At 40.3% G+C, this 18,817-nt stretch overlaps 1 pseudogene; it reads right to left on the reverse strand.

The window, feature by feature from the left end:
- Window positions 1–18,817, reverse strand: part of LOC106582301 (low-density lipoprotein receptor-related protein 1B-like) — a 407,952-nt pseudogene that overhangs the window by 205,660 nt on the left and 183,475 nt on the right.

The following is an 18,817-nucleotide window of genomic DNA, read 5'->3' on the forward strand; positions in this document are numbered from 1 at the left end:
TTATTTCTGGCTTGGTACTCTGCTGACATAATCTAATGTTTTTCTTTCGTTGTAAAGCCTTTTTGAAATCGGACAGTGTGGTTAGATTAACGAGAGTCTTGTCTTTAAATAGCTGTAAAATAGTCATATGTTTGAGAAATTGAAGTAATAGGATTTTTAAGGTTTTGAAAATCGCGCCACAGGCTTAAAGTGGATGTTACGTAGGTGGGACGAATTCGTCCCGCCTAGCCCAGAGAGGTTAAGTTTGCGGATGACACAACAGTGGTAGGCCTGATCACTGACAACGATGAGACAGCCTACAGGGAGGAGGTCAGAGACTTGACCGTGTGGTGCAAGGACAACAACCTCTCCCTCAACATGATCAAGACAAAGGAGATGATTGTGGACTACAGGAAAAGGAGGACCAAGCATGCCCCCACTCTCATCGACAGGGCTGTAGTGGAGCAGGTTTAGAGCTTCAAGTTTCTTGGCCTCCACGTCACCAACAAACTATTGTGGTCCATGCACACCAAGACAGTCATGAAGAGGGCATGACAAAACCTATTCCCCCTCAGGAGACTGAAAAGATTTGGCATGTGTCCTCATATCCTCAAAAGGTTTTACTGCTGAACCATCAAGAGCATCCTGACGGGTTGTATCATTGCCTGGTATGGCAACTGCTCAGCCTCCGACTGCAAGGCACTACAGAGGGTAGTGCATACGGCCCAGTACAGCTTCCTGCCATCCAGGACCTCTATACCAGGTGGTGTCAGAGGAAGGCCCTAAAAATTGTCAAAGACTCCAGCCACCCTAGTCATAGACTGTTCTCTCTGCTACCGCACGGCAAGCGGTACCAGAGCACCAAGTCTAGGTCCAAGAGGCTTCTAATCAGCTTCTACCCTCAAGCCATAAGACTCCTGAACATCTAATTAAATGGCTACCCAGACTTTTTGCATTGCCCCCCCCCTCTACGCTGCTGCTACTCTCTGTTATTATCTATGCATAGTCACTTTAATAACTCTACCTACATGTAAATATTACCTCAATTACCTTGACACCGGTACCCCCGCACATTGTATATAGTCATGCTATTGTTATTCACTGCTGCTCTTTAATTATTTGTTATTGTTATCTCTTACTTTTTTTCATTTTTTTTCTTAAAACTGCATTGTTGGTTAAGGGCTTGTAAGTATGCATTTCACTCTAAGGTCTACTCTACACCTGTTGTATTCGGTGCATGTGACAAATAACGTTTGATTTGATTTGATGAGAGGTGTGGAGTGTGTTGTGTACCTCCAGGCAAGCTAATTTGTGAATTTCCATCGATATTGGTTTCATATTGGCTTAGATATGATGGTAGGGATATTTATTAACACTAAACTTCAACCAATGCCTATAATCTACTAAATTTTCCTTTTTTCTTTCAGATTTATCATGGGCTGGAGATCTTTATATGACATTATGTGGTGTTGACTGTTTGTGTCTGTTCAGATTGTTGGTTTTCATTTTCGGTTGAATAATAAAAAAACTCATATGTGATTTGAAATTAGAATCAAATTGCTATAAAGTTGCAAGGAAAATGCATTCAAACACAATATTTGCAATTCAATGGACATCGGTTACAATTTGCCAAGTCACAAAGCTACTGTGTAAGCTACTCTAAATGCAGCTACCTTTGTATTGCCAAAAAGTTAGTCTGACCTGTGACACTGTTCTCATTAGCAAGCTCATAACCATCACACCATGACATTGTTATGATAATGGCTGTTATGAACTAAGGGTTACAAACACCTGGTTGAGGACTGTTTTACAAACATGCACACGCACACGCACACACACAAACACAGACCCTTTCCAAAATCCAACATAAACACTTATAATATAAAACCATTGCACAATTGTTCTCTTTCTTTGGCAGAATAGAAATATCCCAGTCAAAGCAATGCAAAACATTACAACCAAATTGTGTGATAGATGGCTTGTTGTGAACACATCATTCCACTGTTCTACTGGAAGTTTCTACTGCTTTGATATCAGGTCATTAATCTTTGTCACCTTGCATTTTGGTTCACATTTTGTGGAATGCGATAATAAAGTCTCCAACTCGGTCTCCATTTTAATAGCGAGAACATTTTACTTTACTGTACTTCCTCCGTAAAGTAAAACTCTAAAATGGCTGCCAACTTAAAAAGTGTTTTTAATATATGAAGTGAATGTATTGTCACGTTTGTTCCAACTTCCATACCTCCAGACTCTAAGCAGACACTATAAAGTAACGAAGCAAACTTCTATATTCGTTTCTTCACGTTCTGACAGCCTAATTAGGTATTTTTAAACTCACAGCGAGAGAGAGGCACACGTTTGTTCACGGAGGAACGAGGACTGCACTGCAATGCCTAAATACAGTACTGTGTATCAAAGGACAGTGAATTTTCCTCTGACAACGTTTCTGACCATCAACACCAAGTTAAAAAAGGAAACCTTCTGTCACTGCTTCTCATTACCACTCCTGGCAAACATACATGTACATTCATACAGCAAGAGGCTTCCTCCCAATTGTCCAGATTGTAACTGTTAGGAAGTGTAGTTTAAAAAAAAAATTGTATCCTGAATCCAAAATGGTGAATCGAATGTAATGCAATTAAGAAGCCAGATGCTTTGTGCTGAATTAAATGTCTTATGAGACACTGTGGTCTTACTTTCCCTTTCCATCTGGTCTTAAATCAATCCCATTAACATTCCCCTACTTGGATGTTTGGCATATGTTTGTCATCCTCTGAGGCCAAACTTTACTTTCCTCTCTTCAATTTAAGTACTACCATGCTGCTGACTAGTTGCCAGTGGAGGAAAAAGAATAGAGAATGATAACATTTTAATTTCTATTCCCACTATGTATAAATGTTTATTGAAAAAGATGCATTCACAGATTCCAAACTCTTTGCAAACTTTTCAACTTAATGTAGACTGACTACGCATAGCCTTTTGCATGAAAGTGTCATCAAGTTTGGGAATCAGTTCATTCATTCATGAGTCTTTGTATTTTGTACGGTGCAATGGCAGAAGAAAACAAATGGTCTTGAGAAAGAAATGCCATCTTATTGAAAAAAAGGACCATGTTGGAGAAATATAATGTTTCAGCACATTTCCGTATGAAACAAACACACAAAAATCCAAGTGATGGATCCTCCAACATATTGCCTCCAGCACTGATACCAAGCAACAACACTCCACAATGGCCATCCACATCCATTCTCATTACAAAACAATCTATCATCAGTCAAGCTGCAGCTCCAACCAGTGGTTTAATTATCTAATGCCCAGACAATTTCACACAGTGAAGCAGAACTGTCACAGTCAAAACAGTATTGGTTAAATGGCTTTATCCAGGAGCCAGTTAACTAGCAACACATACCACACCTAGGCCCTAATCCTCCCCACGTTCTCCCTTAATCCATGACGTGGATCTGAGGCACTGGCTGACATTTTCCACTATTCAAGCCTGATAAAGACCTTCAGGTCGAAACATTGCACAATACAACAGCAGGAGCCTTCATCAATGTGCAGGTATATATTATTTATTTCCTGAGTTTATACACTGCTCAAAAAAATAAAGGGAACACTTAAACAACACAATGTAACTCCAAGTCAATCACACTTCTGTGAAATCAAACTGTCCACTTAGGAAGCAACACTGATTGACAATAAATTTCACATGCTGTTGTGCAAATGGAATAGACAACAGGTGGAAATTATAGGCAATTAGCAAGACACCCCCAATAAAGGAGTGGTTCTGCAGGTGGGGACCACAGACCACTTCTCAGTTCCTATGCTTCCTGGCTGATGTTTTGGTCACTTTTGAATGCTGGCGGTGCTTTCACTCTAGTGGTAGCATGAGACGGAGTCTACAACCCACACAAGTGGCTCAGGTAGTGCAGCTCATCCAGGATGGCACATCAATGCGAGCTGTGGCAAGAAGGTTTGCTGTGTCTGTCAGCGTAGTGTCCAGAGCATGGAGGCGCTACCAGAAGACAGGCCAGTACATCAGGAGACATGGAGGAGGCCGTAGGAGGGCAACAACCCAGCAGCAGGACCGCTACCTCCGCCTTTGTGCAAGGAGGAGCAGGAGGAGCACTGCCAGAGCCCTGCATAATGACCTCCAGCAGGCCACAAATGTGCATGTGTCTGCTCAAACGGTCAGAAACAGACTCCATGAGGGTGGTATGAGGGCCCGACGTCCACAGGTGGGGGTTGTGCTTACAGCCCAACACCGTGCAGGACGTTTGGCATTTGCTAGAGAACACCAAGATTGGCAAATTCGCCACTGGCGCCCTGTGCTCTTCACAGATGAAAGCAGGTTCACACTGAGCACATGACAGACGTGACAGAGTCTGGAGACGCCGTGGAGAACGTTCTGCTGCCTGCAACATCCTCCAGCATGACCGGTTTGCCGGTGGGTCAGTCATGGTGTGGGGTGGCATTTCTTTGGGGGGCCGCACAGCCCTCCATGTGCTCGCCAGAGGTAGCCTGACTGCCATTAGGTACCGAAATGAGATCCTCAGACCCCTTGTGAGACCATATGCTGGTGCGGTTGGCCCTGGGTTCCTCCTAATGCAAGACAATGCTAGACCTCATGTGGCTGGAGTGTGTCAGCAGTTCCTGCAAGAGGAAGGCATTGATGCTATGGACTGGCCCGCCCGTTCCCCAGACCTGAATCCAATTGAGCACATCTGGGACATCATGTCTCGCTTCATCCACCAATGCCACGTTGCACCACAGACTATCCAAGAGTTGGCGGATGCTTTAGTCCAGGTCTGGAAGGAGATCCCTCAGGAGACCATCCGCCACCTCATCAGGAGCATGCCCAGGCGTTGTAGGGAGGCCATACAGGCACGTGGAGGCCACACACACTACTGAGCCTCATTTTGACTTGTTTTAAGGACATTACATCAAAGTTGGATCAGCCTGTAGTGTGGTTTTCCACTTTAATTTTGAGTGTGACTCCAAATCCAGACATCCATGGGTTAATAAATTGGATTTCCATTGATTATTTTTGTGTGATTTTGTTGTCAGCACATTCAACTATGTAAAGAAAAAAGTATTTAATAAGACTATTTCTTTCATTCAGATCTAGGATGTGTTGTTTAAGTGTTCCCTTTATTTTTTTGAGCAGTATATTTTGTGTACCCGGCACCTGCAAGTCATTAATATATGCAATTTAGCAGATGCTTTTATCCAAAGCTCCTTACAGTAATGGAGCGATACATTTATAAAGGGGTAGTCCCAGGAATCAAACCCACAACCCTGGCATTACAAGTGCCATGCTCTACCAACTGAGCTACAAAGGACCACCAGTCATTGGATGTGGGTACACTATGTTTGGAACTAGCCACTACTCACCCATAACGGCCAATGCTGAGGCTTTGGTTAGCTCCCTCTTCATGCTCTCCAGCACCTCCAGACCACTACCGTCCACATTGCACCTGTTGATAGTGCCATTACCAGAGCTGATCCAGTACAGCTTGTTGGCTGTATAGTCAATGGAGAGACCTGGGGGAGAAGAATGACAGGGTTAATAATAGGTATTAAACCTTTATGTCACTATAAAATGAAAATCTGGTGGTGAAATATAGTGCATTTTATTTTTCAAGTCAGATGTATAATATGTGTGTGTCATTGATTAGACAATTTTTTATTTCGTCACATACACAGGGTTGCAGATGTAGCCTACTTGCAGTGTACAGTGAAATACTTAAGCTCCAAGCTCCAACAGTACAGGTGTGAATGAAACAATAATAATAAAACAATTAAACATACTGTGTATATATATATATATATATATATATATATATATATATATATATATATATATATATATATAAATATACGGTACATGTTTACAACTGTGACAAGGATACATATATACAGTATAATGCTAATTGGGGTGTGGGCAGGGTAATTGTCCGTAGGCTGCTATTCAGCAGCCTGATGGTTTGGCTGTAGAATATTTTGGCGCGTCTGAGTGACGGAAGCGGGAAGAACAGGCCGTGGCTCGGGTGGCTGAGGTTCCTGATGATCTTCTTGGCCTTCCTGCAACACCTGATGTTCTCGGTGTCCTGGAGGGCAGGCAGTGTGCACCCAATGGTGTGTTCGGCTGAGTGTACCACCCAGGGGCGAAAATCTGATATCAACTTTGGGGGGGACAATTACATGAAATTTTCTCAAGAGCAATTCCTGAGGGGGACACCAAAAGTAGTGCTGTAACACATAGCCTACATTGTAATATGGTAAATGTATATTGAGGAACCAAAGAAATAAGGTGTTTGCCGTACTCCTAACTACCGGTACCCAAAACTACACAACTACTCACAACAGCAATACCATTGCCTTTAACAAATCTTAGTTCAGTCACCAGTTTAAGTTGAGAGTGGGGTATCCATGGCATTTTCCAATTATGTTCCTATTTTACAAGTAAAAAAATGGAGAACCTTTCATAATGTTGCCAAACAAAGACTCAGCAAACTTACCTGAGACTCCCTGAATCTGCCAGTCTGTCCCTGTATATCTGTCCCCAACTCTGCTGTCTGTGTGCCATCTGTTGCCTGCTCTGCCTAATGACATCATTGTGAAACATTTCCATTAGAATTTCATTTCTTTCTTATGAAAATTTTATCAACTAGTCTTTGAGATATTAGGCTACTAGGGTTCTTACTTTGCGTTTTGGTGTACTGAAAAATACTCTGATGTCCGTCTTTTATTTTTCTGCCATTTTTCTACCTGGCTGGCTGGCTACACACACACACACACACAGTGTGTAGGTTATTTACAGTAGGAGATGGGCTTCTATCATCTTATCTTTTATCATTCTATTTGGGCTTTGATCTAAAAGGTAGCTAGCAAATGTGAAACGGATTAAAATGACAAGAGTTGACAGCTGTATGAGTTCACCATTTACACAACATATGCTGCAACCTTTTGTAATTTTAATAGTTTCTTTCATATTGGCTGGCTTCCAACAATAGCTGAATTTGCAAAGCTAGCGAGCACCAATTCAGTTTCAGTGGTGTTTGCTATAATCTTTGCTACCCGGGTTAAATAAAATAAATAAATAAAAGTTCCCTTGCGACAATTTAGCTTTTGCAACGAGACCATTAAATATATTTAAGACAATGGTAGAAGAGAGTGTAGTTCTGTTCAGTTTGGACTTCAGTTTATCGCTAACCTTATCACAGGGACTTTGAAGCACTAACTTACATCATCTGCATGCTGATCTCGGTATAAATTAACGATAGCAAAGATTCCATCTTTGACGAGGCCACATAAATGGAATAGGTACTAGCTAGCTTAATAGTTAATATTTGCGCGCTAGCTCTGCATATTCAACTAGTGTGTGTGCGCGATTGACTGGATTAACCTCACGTCAGTTACGTTCATTGAGTGCCTTTCAGATAGTGGCTACGACCCCTCTGTTACCTTGCCAGTGGATCAAACCATTGTGAGGAAAAGGGTGGGGGGGTCGCAATCTTTTGAAACTTAAAAACGCGCTATTAAGTGTCTATAATCAGCACAATTGCTTTCATTGCGTATTATTAATATTATTTAAATTACATAGTTATGTTTCAGTGATATATTGGGGGGGACTAATCATATTTTTCCCAGGATGGGGGGGTCGTGTCCCCCCTGTCCCCCCCGGGATTTCCGCCCCTGGTACCACCCTCTGTAGCGCCTTGTGGTCCGCAGTGGTGGAGTTGCCGTATCAAGCTGTGATGCAGCCCGACAGTATGCTCTCGATGGTACTCCTGTAGAACACAGTGAGGGCCCAATGAGACATGACACATTTCTTCAGCCTCCTGAAGTTGAAGAGTCACTGTCGTGCCTTCTTCCCCACTGTGTCTGTGTGGTTTGATCATTTCAGATGTGTTTTTAACCGTCTCCATGGCGGCTCCGTTGATGAGGATGTGGGCGTGCCCAGTCTGGTTCTTCCTAAAATCCACAATCAGCCCCTTTGTTTTGCTGACGTTGAGGGATATGTTGTTCACCTGGCACCACACTGTCAGAGTGCCAACCTCCTCCATGTAGGCCGTCTCGTGGTTGTTCGTAATCAGGCCTACTACTGTCATGTCATCAGTGAACTTGATGATGGAGTTGTGAGGCCACACAGTCGTGGGTATACAGGGAGAACAGGAGGGGACTGAGGACAAACCCTTATGAGGATCAGTGTGGAGGAGGTAATGTTGCCTACCATCACCACTTGGGGGCGGCCCGTCAGAAACTCCAGTACCCAGTTGCATAGGGTTGAGTTCAGTCCCAGGGCCGTGAGCATTGTGGTGAACTTAGAGGGCACCATGGTATTGAAGGCCAAGCTGTAGTCGATAAATAGCATCCTCACATATGCATTCCTCTTGTCCAGGTGGGTGAGGGCAGCGTGCAGTACAGTGGTGATTGCATTGTCCGTGGATCTGTTGGGTGGTAGGCGAATTGGAGAGGGTTGAGTGTGTCAGGAAGTGAGGAGGTGATGTGATCTTTGACTGCACTTCATGATGGCGGAGTCGAGTGCTACGGGTCAATAGTCATTCAGTTCAGTTACTTTCCCTTTCTTAGGCATGGAGATGATACTGTGAGGATGAGTGTGAGATTGTGGGAATACTTTTTGCGGCCTGGGATGTGACTCCATATGGGCCTTTATTTGTATCTATAGGATTGAGTGTTAATGTGGGTGTGCACTTGTGTCTGTGTTTGTGAGTGTGTGCATGCCTACGTGTTTGCGAGTGTGTGTGTGTGTGTGTGTGTGTGGTTGTTGGAATGATTCGTCGCGGCCTGCCTGGGATATCGCTATGACCTCCACTTGACATTATAAATAATTTGACCAATCTCCAGCGGACATGATGGGATTTGACAGAACGGCACTATTGATGGTGGCAACTGGAGGCTATTTCAATTGTGTCTATGAACAGCTTTCTCTGTGTGTGTGTGGATTTATGGAAGGCAGATTCACAGTCACAACACATCATTAATTTACTCCCGTCCGCAGGTCTGGCCCATCTCATGATGTAATGTGATGTATATTGTGAACCATCAATTTATATTTCTGACAGGGCCCATCAAGTCAACCCGATTGAGACCCATCAAATACAATGATACTGTGTTTAACTGAGAAAGTGAAGACTTGACCTTGCAGGTCTACATATGCGGTGAGAACAGAACAGCTGCTTGATGCATGAACCTGCAGATGCACCATTGTTCACTGAAGCTTGTATCATCTGAGTATACAAGCTTCAGGTTGAACAACTGTGTATGGCAGCAGATTATGTTTTCAGTTAGTCAAGTGTGGAAAATTATTTAAATCCCAACCATTTGTAATTTTGCTTTATAAGAATAGAAGAAAAAACACATCAACCAGTGCTTATGATCAAGGGATATGCGGGTAGAAATATGTATGGTGTTCATTTTAGGCCTTACGTTATCAGGACTAGGGAAGTCCTCAAATGTACACCCTACATTGGCCAAAGCAGGTACTGCCAGGTTGTTGTACTGCTCCTGTGTATGACATTGGAATCTGTCCCATGATAAAGAATGTTGGAAACATAGTGTTGGAACATGCAGTAATGTTCCACAGTCTGAACAAACAGAGCTATAATGTTCAACTGACCGACTGGTTCTCTTTGGTTCTGGTGAAGGACCTTGCTGTTGCTCCCATCCATGTTGGCTATGTTTATCGTGTTGCCATCTGTCCAGTAGATTTTCCTAAAGTCAAAGAACAGAAGCCAACAGTTAACAGACATTACACATTACATGTTACTTTTTCCACACTTTGTTACATTATAGCCTTATTCTAAAAAGTATTAAATGGTAGTTTTTTTCTCATCAATCTACACACAATACCCCATAATAACAATGCAAAAACAGTTATTTTGACATTTTTGCAAATGTATAATATATATATATATATATATATATATATATATAAAAATCACATGTACATAAGTATTCAGACCCTTTACTCAGAGTTTTTCTCATTCTTCTCTGCAGATCCTCTCATGCTCTGTCAGGTTGGATGGGGAGCGTTGCTGCACAGCTATTTTCAGGTCTCTCCAGAGATGTTTGATTGAGCTCTGGCTGGGCTACTCAAGGACAGTCATAGACTTGTCCCGAAGCCACTCCTGCGTTGTCTTTGTTATGTGATTAAGGCCATTGTCCTGTTGGAAGGTGAACCTTTGCCCCAGTCTGAGGTCCTATAGAAGTACTTTTGTAAAGTGGTTGTTCCACTGGATATCATAAGGTGAATGCACCAATTTGTAAGCCGCTCTGGATAAGAGCGTCTGCTAAATGACGTAATTGTAAATGTAAATGTCCTGAGAGCTCTGGAGCAGGTTTTCATCAAGGATCTCTCTGTACTTTGCTCCGTTCATCTTTTCCTTAATCCTGACCAGTAGCCCAGTCCCTGCCGCTGAAAACATCCCCACAGCATAATGCTGCCACCACAATGCTTCACTGTAGGGATGGTGGCAGGTTTCCTCCACTTGGTTTTCAGGCCAAAAAATGCAATTTTGGTTTCATCAGACCGGAGAATCTTGTTTCTCATGGTCTGAGAGTCCTTTAGGTGCCATTTGGCAATCTCCAAGTGGACTGTCATGTGCCTTTTTCTGAGGAGTGGCTTCCGTCTGGCCACTCTACCATAAAGGCCTGATTGGTGGAGTTCTGCAGAGATAGTTGTCCTTCTGGAAGGTTCTCCCATCTCCACAGAGGAACTCTAGAGCTCTGTCAGAGTGACCATCGGGTTCTTGGTCACATCCCTGACCAAGGCCCTTCTCCCCCGATTGCCCAGGAAGAGTCTTGGAGGTTCAAAACTTCTTCCATTTAAGAATGATGGAGGCCACTGTGTTCTTGGGGACCTTCAATGCTGCAGACATTTGTGGTACCCTGTCCCAGATCTGTAACTCGACACAATCCTGTCTCGGAGCTCTACGGACAATTCCTTCAACCTTATTTCTTGGTTTTTGCTCTGACATGCACTGTCAGCTGTGGAACCTTATATAGACAGGTGTGTGCCTTTCCAAATCATGTCCAATCAATTGAATTTACGTAAATAAGGTATTTCTGTTTGTTTTTTTTACATTTGCAAACATTTCATTATGAGGTATTGTGTGTAGATTGAATGAGGAAACATTATATTTAATCCATTTAGAAAAATGCAAGGGGTCTGAATACTTTCAATGCACTGTATATATATATATATATATATATATATATAACATTATATTGGTTGCAAACATTTTGTATAATCATTTAAAATATAAAAACTGTAAGTTTTGAATCCGGCGTTTTGTGTATCAGTTCATAAACCTTGTGCCATGGAATCGGTACATCGGAAATCTCCTCCTAATTATTTTGCTACCTGTATGGTGCAGTTGTCAAATTTTTGGTCCTTAAATTAAACTGGTATAGTTTTTTATTTCTCACAATTTTCTTTAGACAATTTTGGTCTTTAATGCAGGGCCAACAGACAAGTTCCTTACCTTCTCACCTTTCCACTTGCCTCCTCCATTTTTGCAGTAATGCTGCAATCAGTTAGTTGTAATTTTGAAGAGCAGACATTTCCATGTTTGTTTTATGTTTTTTAACTCCACCAGTCCTATTTATGATATCATTTACAATGATTATACAGTATTAAAAAATTTCTTACAATTAGTATATTTGAGTTTAACCATAATATATGTTCTAAACTTTTAAATTGTTTTATTTTTTTATTTGTGGATTAAACTGAAATTGCAACCAGTTATCTGTTGCTTGTTTTAAAAATGTTTGTCATATAACCGAAAGTGAGATGTTGTAATCTGAATGAAGGGAAAATGGCCATTCTTAAACATGGGGTGAGCCATTCTTACTAATCTGTTAGAGAACCAGTTTGGATTTAAGTATAGTTTTTGTATAACTGAAGCCTTTCGTGAGAGGTCCAATGCTTTAATATTTCTGCACTCCGAATTCATATTCATTATATAAATAGGTCCGTTTAATTTTTCCTGGCTTGCCGTTCCAAATAAGGTGGAATATTTTTTCCTCATATAATTTAAAAAAACAAGTAGTTAGGTGTAGGTAAGGCCATACAGTGGGAATAGAAAGTCACCATCCCATTTCAAAATGTTTACCTTTTGCTGCCTTTCAGGAAGGGGAGGGGGTTCACTTACCCAAATAATGTATTTTTTACGGTTTTAATTTTTAGAAATCTTTTAAGAAAAAGTTTTAAAGAGTTTTTAAGAAAAATAATTCACTTGGATATTGTGGGTTACTGTTTGTTAATAAAGCCGGAAAAAGTCAAATTTTATGTGCTTCCAATTCAGGCTGTAAGGCAACAAAAGGTGAACATTTTGAAAGGGGGTGTTGACTTTCTATACGCACTTTAAGTAAGTAGGTATATGGGATATGACTAAAGAATTCATCAGGGTGATTTTTCCACAAATAGACAGGTGTTGTCCTTTCTATGGTAGCAAAACCGTATATAATTTGGCTAAATTCTATTAAAATGTATTGTTGTGAAATAATTTATTTATTTTGGGATATAAATTCCGAGTACAGTATGCCCACTTCACTGTCGAACCATTTTAACTACACAGTAATGTAAAAGTAACATTTTTTAGAGATCCGATACGTAATATGGTGCATTTATCATAATTCTGTTTTAATCCAGAGAGGTTAGAATAATTATCTAGATCCTCTATGAGTGTCACGACTTCTGCCGAAGTCGATGCCTCTCCTTGTTCGGGCGGTGCTCGGTGGTCGACGTCACCGGTCTTCTAGCCATCATTGATCCATTTTTCATTTTCCATTGGTTTTGCCTTGTCTTCCTACACACCTGGTTCCAATCCCATTCATTACATGTTGTGTATTTAACCCTCTGTTTTCCCTCATGTCCATGTCAGAGATTGTTTGTTGTTATGCTCGTGATATTAGATTGGTGCACGACGGGTTCTTGTATCCACGTTTATTTTATTATGTACTTTGGTTTTGGAGGTTTTGTTTTACATTATTAAACTACTCCATTTATACCAAGTTTGATTCTCCTGCGCCTGACTTCCCTGCCACCTACACACACGGCATGACAATGAGGCTGTGCAGGGATCCAAATTGCGGATTTAAAATAAAACATGAATCGTCAGCATACAGTGACACTTTCTTTTTTTAAGCCCTGGATTTCTAACCCCTTTATGTTATTGTTGGATTTGATTTTATAAGCTAACATTTCAATGGCCATAATAAATAAATAAATATGTTAATAAAGGACAGCCTTGATTTACTCCTTTTGACAATTTAATTATTTCTGAGAAGTAGCCATTATTTACTGTTTTACACATGGGGTTATTATACATGACTTTAACCCATCGTATAAGAGATTCTCCAAAATGTAAATAGTCCAGGCATTTATATATGAATTCCAGTAATACTTTATCAAAGGCCTTTTCAAAGTCAGCTATGAATACGAGACCTGGTTTCCCAGATTTTTCATAGTGTTCTATTGTTTTCAGTACTTGTCTTATATTATCTCCAATGTATCGTCAATGTAAAACACCTGTCTGATTAGGATGAATAAATTTAGTCTTAGAGAGCTGTTTACTTTTTTCATGTTGATACTGTGTGGCTAAATTGCACACAATATAAATATTTCCACTGAATAATTGCTGCAGATTCTGTTTTTTTTCATGACAGAAGCTTGGTAATGTACTTTTATGAAAACATCAGTGTCTTGTCTACCCATGGAAGGTTTTTGTTTTTCCTAATCCCACGCTGACGGTGAGCCCAGTAGAAAATGATGAAGTACACAGATGCTGGTTTAATCTACTTACCCCTTAGTGGGGTGCACAACAAGGCACCTTGGTTTATCAATCCCATGAATGACTGAGGTCTTCAGGGAACCATCCAGGCGAGCGACATTGATTTGAGACTCGTCATTCTCTGAGCTGAGCCAGTATAAATTCCTAGAGAGCCAGTCTAATGCCAGCCCACGGCAATTTAGTATATCTGAGGGGATAACAAAGAGAGTGAGGCTGTCAATCCAACATCTAGTTTTACAGAATCACATGGGTCATCAGTTAGACAGGATAATATACAGACCTTGGGACAGCAAACAGGTACCAAAACATTGGTATTCAATGTTGTTTATGTTTCCTAACAATTGATATATTTATATACTTTTTTTAATAAAGAGGAAGTAAAGATAACACTTTATTTTATGGATCCGTAATAAACCATTCTTTTATAAGGTATTTATAAAGTGTGTGTTCATCATTTATTAAGCGCTATTTATACTTTATTAATACTTTAGAAATGTTTGAGTGACCAGTGTAATTTCTTACAAAAATATGAACATGCAATTGGGAGATAGTAGACAGCAGTACCTAGTAAAAGAATAAGCACACAACACAGGATGTTTAGTGAAATATATATACATGTATGAATAACTAGCTTACTAACATTTACAAATGCAGGAGTCATGATTAATAAATGGTGAGCAAACGTTTGTAAATGCCTTAGAAATGGTTTATAAATGCTTTATTATCGACCCTTAAAATAATGTGTTACCAAAGTAAAGATTATAATAGAGTGTGTCAAAAAGCTTATGCAGGCAGGGTTCTGTTCTTTATCAGGTGGTCATGAATTAAATCTATGGCACAAATTTAAAGAATGGGAATTAGGGTGTGCTCTGTGGATAATCATCAAAGAAAGAAGAGAGGAGGCTCTTCTTGAAAAACAGCAATTGTCTTTTGCGCTTTGAATACGTACTTTCATGCAATACAATTTGGCAAAACAGATATTCCCACCAAAGCCACAACAAAACAAATAATGATCGTAGAAGTTATTTCCTGCCTTTGTCTTGACTCTTTTCATCCCTTAGTAATGCCAATCAGAAAATGGAGAGCTTGGGACTTTAAGTTCCTATCTGCATTTTTTGTCAAAATTTTGTTATTGACATGATCTTGTTCTGTTCAATGTTCTCTATCTATATAGTACTCTAAATACCCCCATTCATGTTGTTAAGTTCAGAAGAATATGAGATAAACAATTGCTGGCACCATTCAAACCAATGAGGGTTCGAAACTTTAAAGCCAATTATCTCAGAATCATCTTTTTACAGATGGAACCTTATAGTCCCAAGCTCTCGAAATATAAATGTCCATGTTATTAATCAAATGAGTGGCAGGCCCTGGCACTACGTTATTTAAAGGCCTATACAGTATTGTTCCCAGAGTTCCTTCACACCACAAGACTATGTTAGCCAACTGAGCTAAAGCCTGGGAATAAGCTCAGGGGAGTTAACACGAGTCGTCATGTCTTAGGCAAGGTAACTCACCATGACTCAACCATCTCTGATACATTATTATCTCTCTGAATTACACACTTATGAAGGACAGACAGTGCCTGTGTCTCAAGTGGCACCCCATAGCCTACATACTGGGATTCAGCCATTAACTACCTCCAGAGATGACAGTCTCCAGGCGGGTGCCGTTGATGAAGGCCCGTTTGATGGTCTGTGTTTTTACATCCGCCCAGTAGATCCTCTCCTCCTGGGTGTCGTAATCCACCACGGTGACATCATCAATGTCTGGGACGGTCAGTGCCGTCATGACGTTCATGTAAGGGTTGTCAATATCCACCCCACGGATCTCTGACCGCCGGATGTACAGGAGGAACCTTTTCAACACTATGGAGAAATCAGATTAGGAGAGAAATATCAATGACTACCATTGATTTGTGAAGCGGTTAACCTTTTTAGTCAGATATGGTTATGGGGTAAGATATGACATGCAAATGCTGACGTTTATCCCTAATCATAATCCCAAGTCAATACTTCACAAATGCCAATGAAATCATAAATATGTAAAAACATAATTCTGTCATTTTTATGGTTCTTTGTTTTGTGATTGTCTACAATATCCCACTTGTTTGTGTCTTTGATAACAAAAATGATAGATACAGGTGTTATAGGATTGAAGATGGCTGTCCCACTCACCGGCGCAAGATTGTTTGTTGAGGGTCAGTTTCATGAGGTGTGGACAGGTGCAGGATGCAGTACGGTTATAATTGATAAGACACAGGTGTGAGCATGGGCCACGCCCATTATTCTCTTCACATGGGTTAGACGCTGAAGAGAGAGTGAGAGAGAGGAGGGGGTCAGGTTGAGACTTGTCAGCAAAAATATAGAAAAAGATGCAAAAGGAGGAGAAACACTTGGGCCATGATGAATACATGAAGTGAATTGAACAAAAAGCCTCCCTAGAATCTAATTTCTGTGGAAAACATTTGTAGGAAGTCCTTTTTATAAAGTATATAACAGAGTAATTGGTAGGGCACTAGTGTTGAAATACAGAAGTATGATCTGGTTTTGGGCCTATGGTCAAAAGTTCTGCTTACCTTCCTGACAGGGTAAAGGTTATAAAAACATAAAATACAGATGCTTAGTTCTGAAAATCTGCAACAGACCAATATAATTAAAGGGTTATTTTGAAACGCAGGAAATAAAGGAACAGCTGTAAAACTGTGTGTAAAGTTTTTCCATGGCCAGTTGGCCACCTGTACTGTTCAACCATAATGCTGAATCCCTCTGATACTCCCTCTGATACAACAATAACGCTGACGAAATGGCAATCCACCTTATCCACACCTACTACCATCCACATTGGTTCTCGTGTTTCAACATTGCTTTCAAGTGGTCTAAATCACTGGCAATGCATCAGGAGAAATGGATGGGGTAGGTGGGACATCTTTGGTGCAGTTGCATTTGAAATGGATGCTGACTCAGCAAACCTAGTTACACAAACTAAAGAGTAATAAATAAATGGTAGAGTAACTCCCTACTCCTGGTAAGGCTTGGGTGGTTCAGTTTTGCTTTTCTCGCATATGTACGGTGTTTCCTCCAACACATTGGTGCGGCTGGCTTCCGGGTTAAGTGGGCATTGTATCAAGAAGCAGTGCGGCTTGGTTGGGTTGTGTTTTGGAGGACGCATGGCTCTCGACCTTCTCCTCTCCCGAGTCCATACGGGAGTTGCAGCGATGAGACAAGACTGTAACTGCCAATTGGACAACACGAAATTGGGGAGAAAAGGGGTAAAAAAAAAGTTAGAATACAAATGCAAAAAAAAATTTGCGTTTAGGTACATCCTGTTTCCATTGATCATCCTTGAAATGTTTCTACAACTTGATTGTAGTCCACCTGTGGTAAATTCAATTGAATGGATATGATATTGAAAGGCACACACCTGTCTATATGAGGTCGAACAGCTGACAGTGCATGTCAGAGCAAAAACCAAGCCATGAGGTCGAAGGAATTGTCCGTAGAGCTCCGAGACAGGAATGTGTCGAGGCACAGTAAGAATTTGTTCTTAACTGACTTGCCTTGTTATGTAAAGGTTAAATAAAATAAATAAATAAAAATGGACTATTAATTAACATAAACACATTTAGTATCTCCTGGCTTCCACACACAGCCTACAAGCCACTGATGCAGTCCTTTGGAGCATCTATACACTAAAAAGTCTGATAAATCCATGTTATATAGCTTACACCTTCACTCACAATAAATCCATGATTTATTGTTTAACATTCATTTATCAATCAATGTACAACATTTAATTAAATTAAAACATATATATTGAAAAAACAATTCTTAAAATCAATCTGCAATATACCATGCTATGAAATATGATAATGATGGGCGTGGTTTTGTTTCAAATCTGGTTATTAACACCAACACTGGGATAATTTTACACCAATGAGTGTTAACAATTAAATCTATAAGTATTGAATTATGTTTAGAGTGTAGGCCCTCAAAATAAGGCCTTATGGATTTCACATTGTATTGTGCTAAATAATTACATTTTAGTGATACCATTTTTCTTAGGATCTCACTTGGTGATGTCCTTAGGACTGAAAATGGATGAATGCAACAACCATGTCTGTCACTATCAAATGCAGTCATGTGTGGTAACTATACAATTCACTCGAAAGGCAAGGCACTCTAGGAAATAAGTCTTTACACTAAGCATTGTGTTAATTTAACGCTGTTCCAGTGTCTATACATGTCCACGCTTTCAGTGTTTAAAACGCTCGACAGCTAGGTTTCCATCCAATTTGTTACAGATTTTCTGGCAAATATTCAAAAATCTTCATAAAACAATATGCACATTTCCCCACCAGAGATGTTCCCATCAAATGTACTTTTTCGGATTTAAGGCTGAGCGTGATCACGTAGTGGGTTTCCATCGCATTTTCAACTCTACTAATGGTTTTGTCACAAACACTGTTTATATAGCAAATGTGCCCACTCTGGTCTTGGGCACATGCACTTTTGCCAACAGCTCACAGATACAGTGGGGGTAGGCTACCTACATGATGAGATTATTATGGATAAAACCGATATTATTTGTATTTGTCAAACGGCATCCAAGCATCGATCATCATGTCACCAGAATAAGACCCTGGATATTTATTGGAGAGAGGATCAAGCTCATCACCTTGCACATTCACATCTCTGTGAAGTTCATCATAATTTATTTAATCTGTTGTCTAATAAAATGCATGCTTTCCCGAGTTGTTGTTGGAGGACCAAAAAATGTATCATCACGTGACTCCAAGTTTACTTTGATACAATGGTTATTATATCAATATTTGCAGATAAAGGTGTTTCCACCGCCATTTCTCGCATAATGAATTTTACAGACACAAAACGATCCCACCATGTCGAACGAACAACTTGTCTGTCGGCATTTATAAAATGATATATTATTAATCCGCATGAAATGGTTGTATGGAAACATCATTTGTGTTTATTTAACACTGGAGAATTTGCTCC

The sequence above is a fragment of the Salmo salar genome, chromosome ssa21 (assembly GCF_905237065.1).
Source record: "Salmo salar chromosome ssa21, Ssal_v3.1, whole genome shotgun sequence".
NCBI lineage: Eukaryota > Metazoa > Chordata > Actinopteri > Salmoniformes > Salmonidae > Salmo > Salmo salar.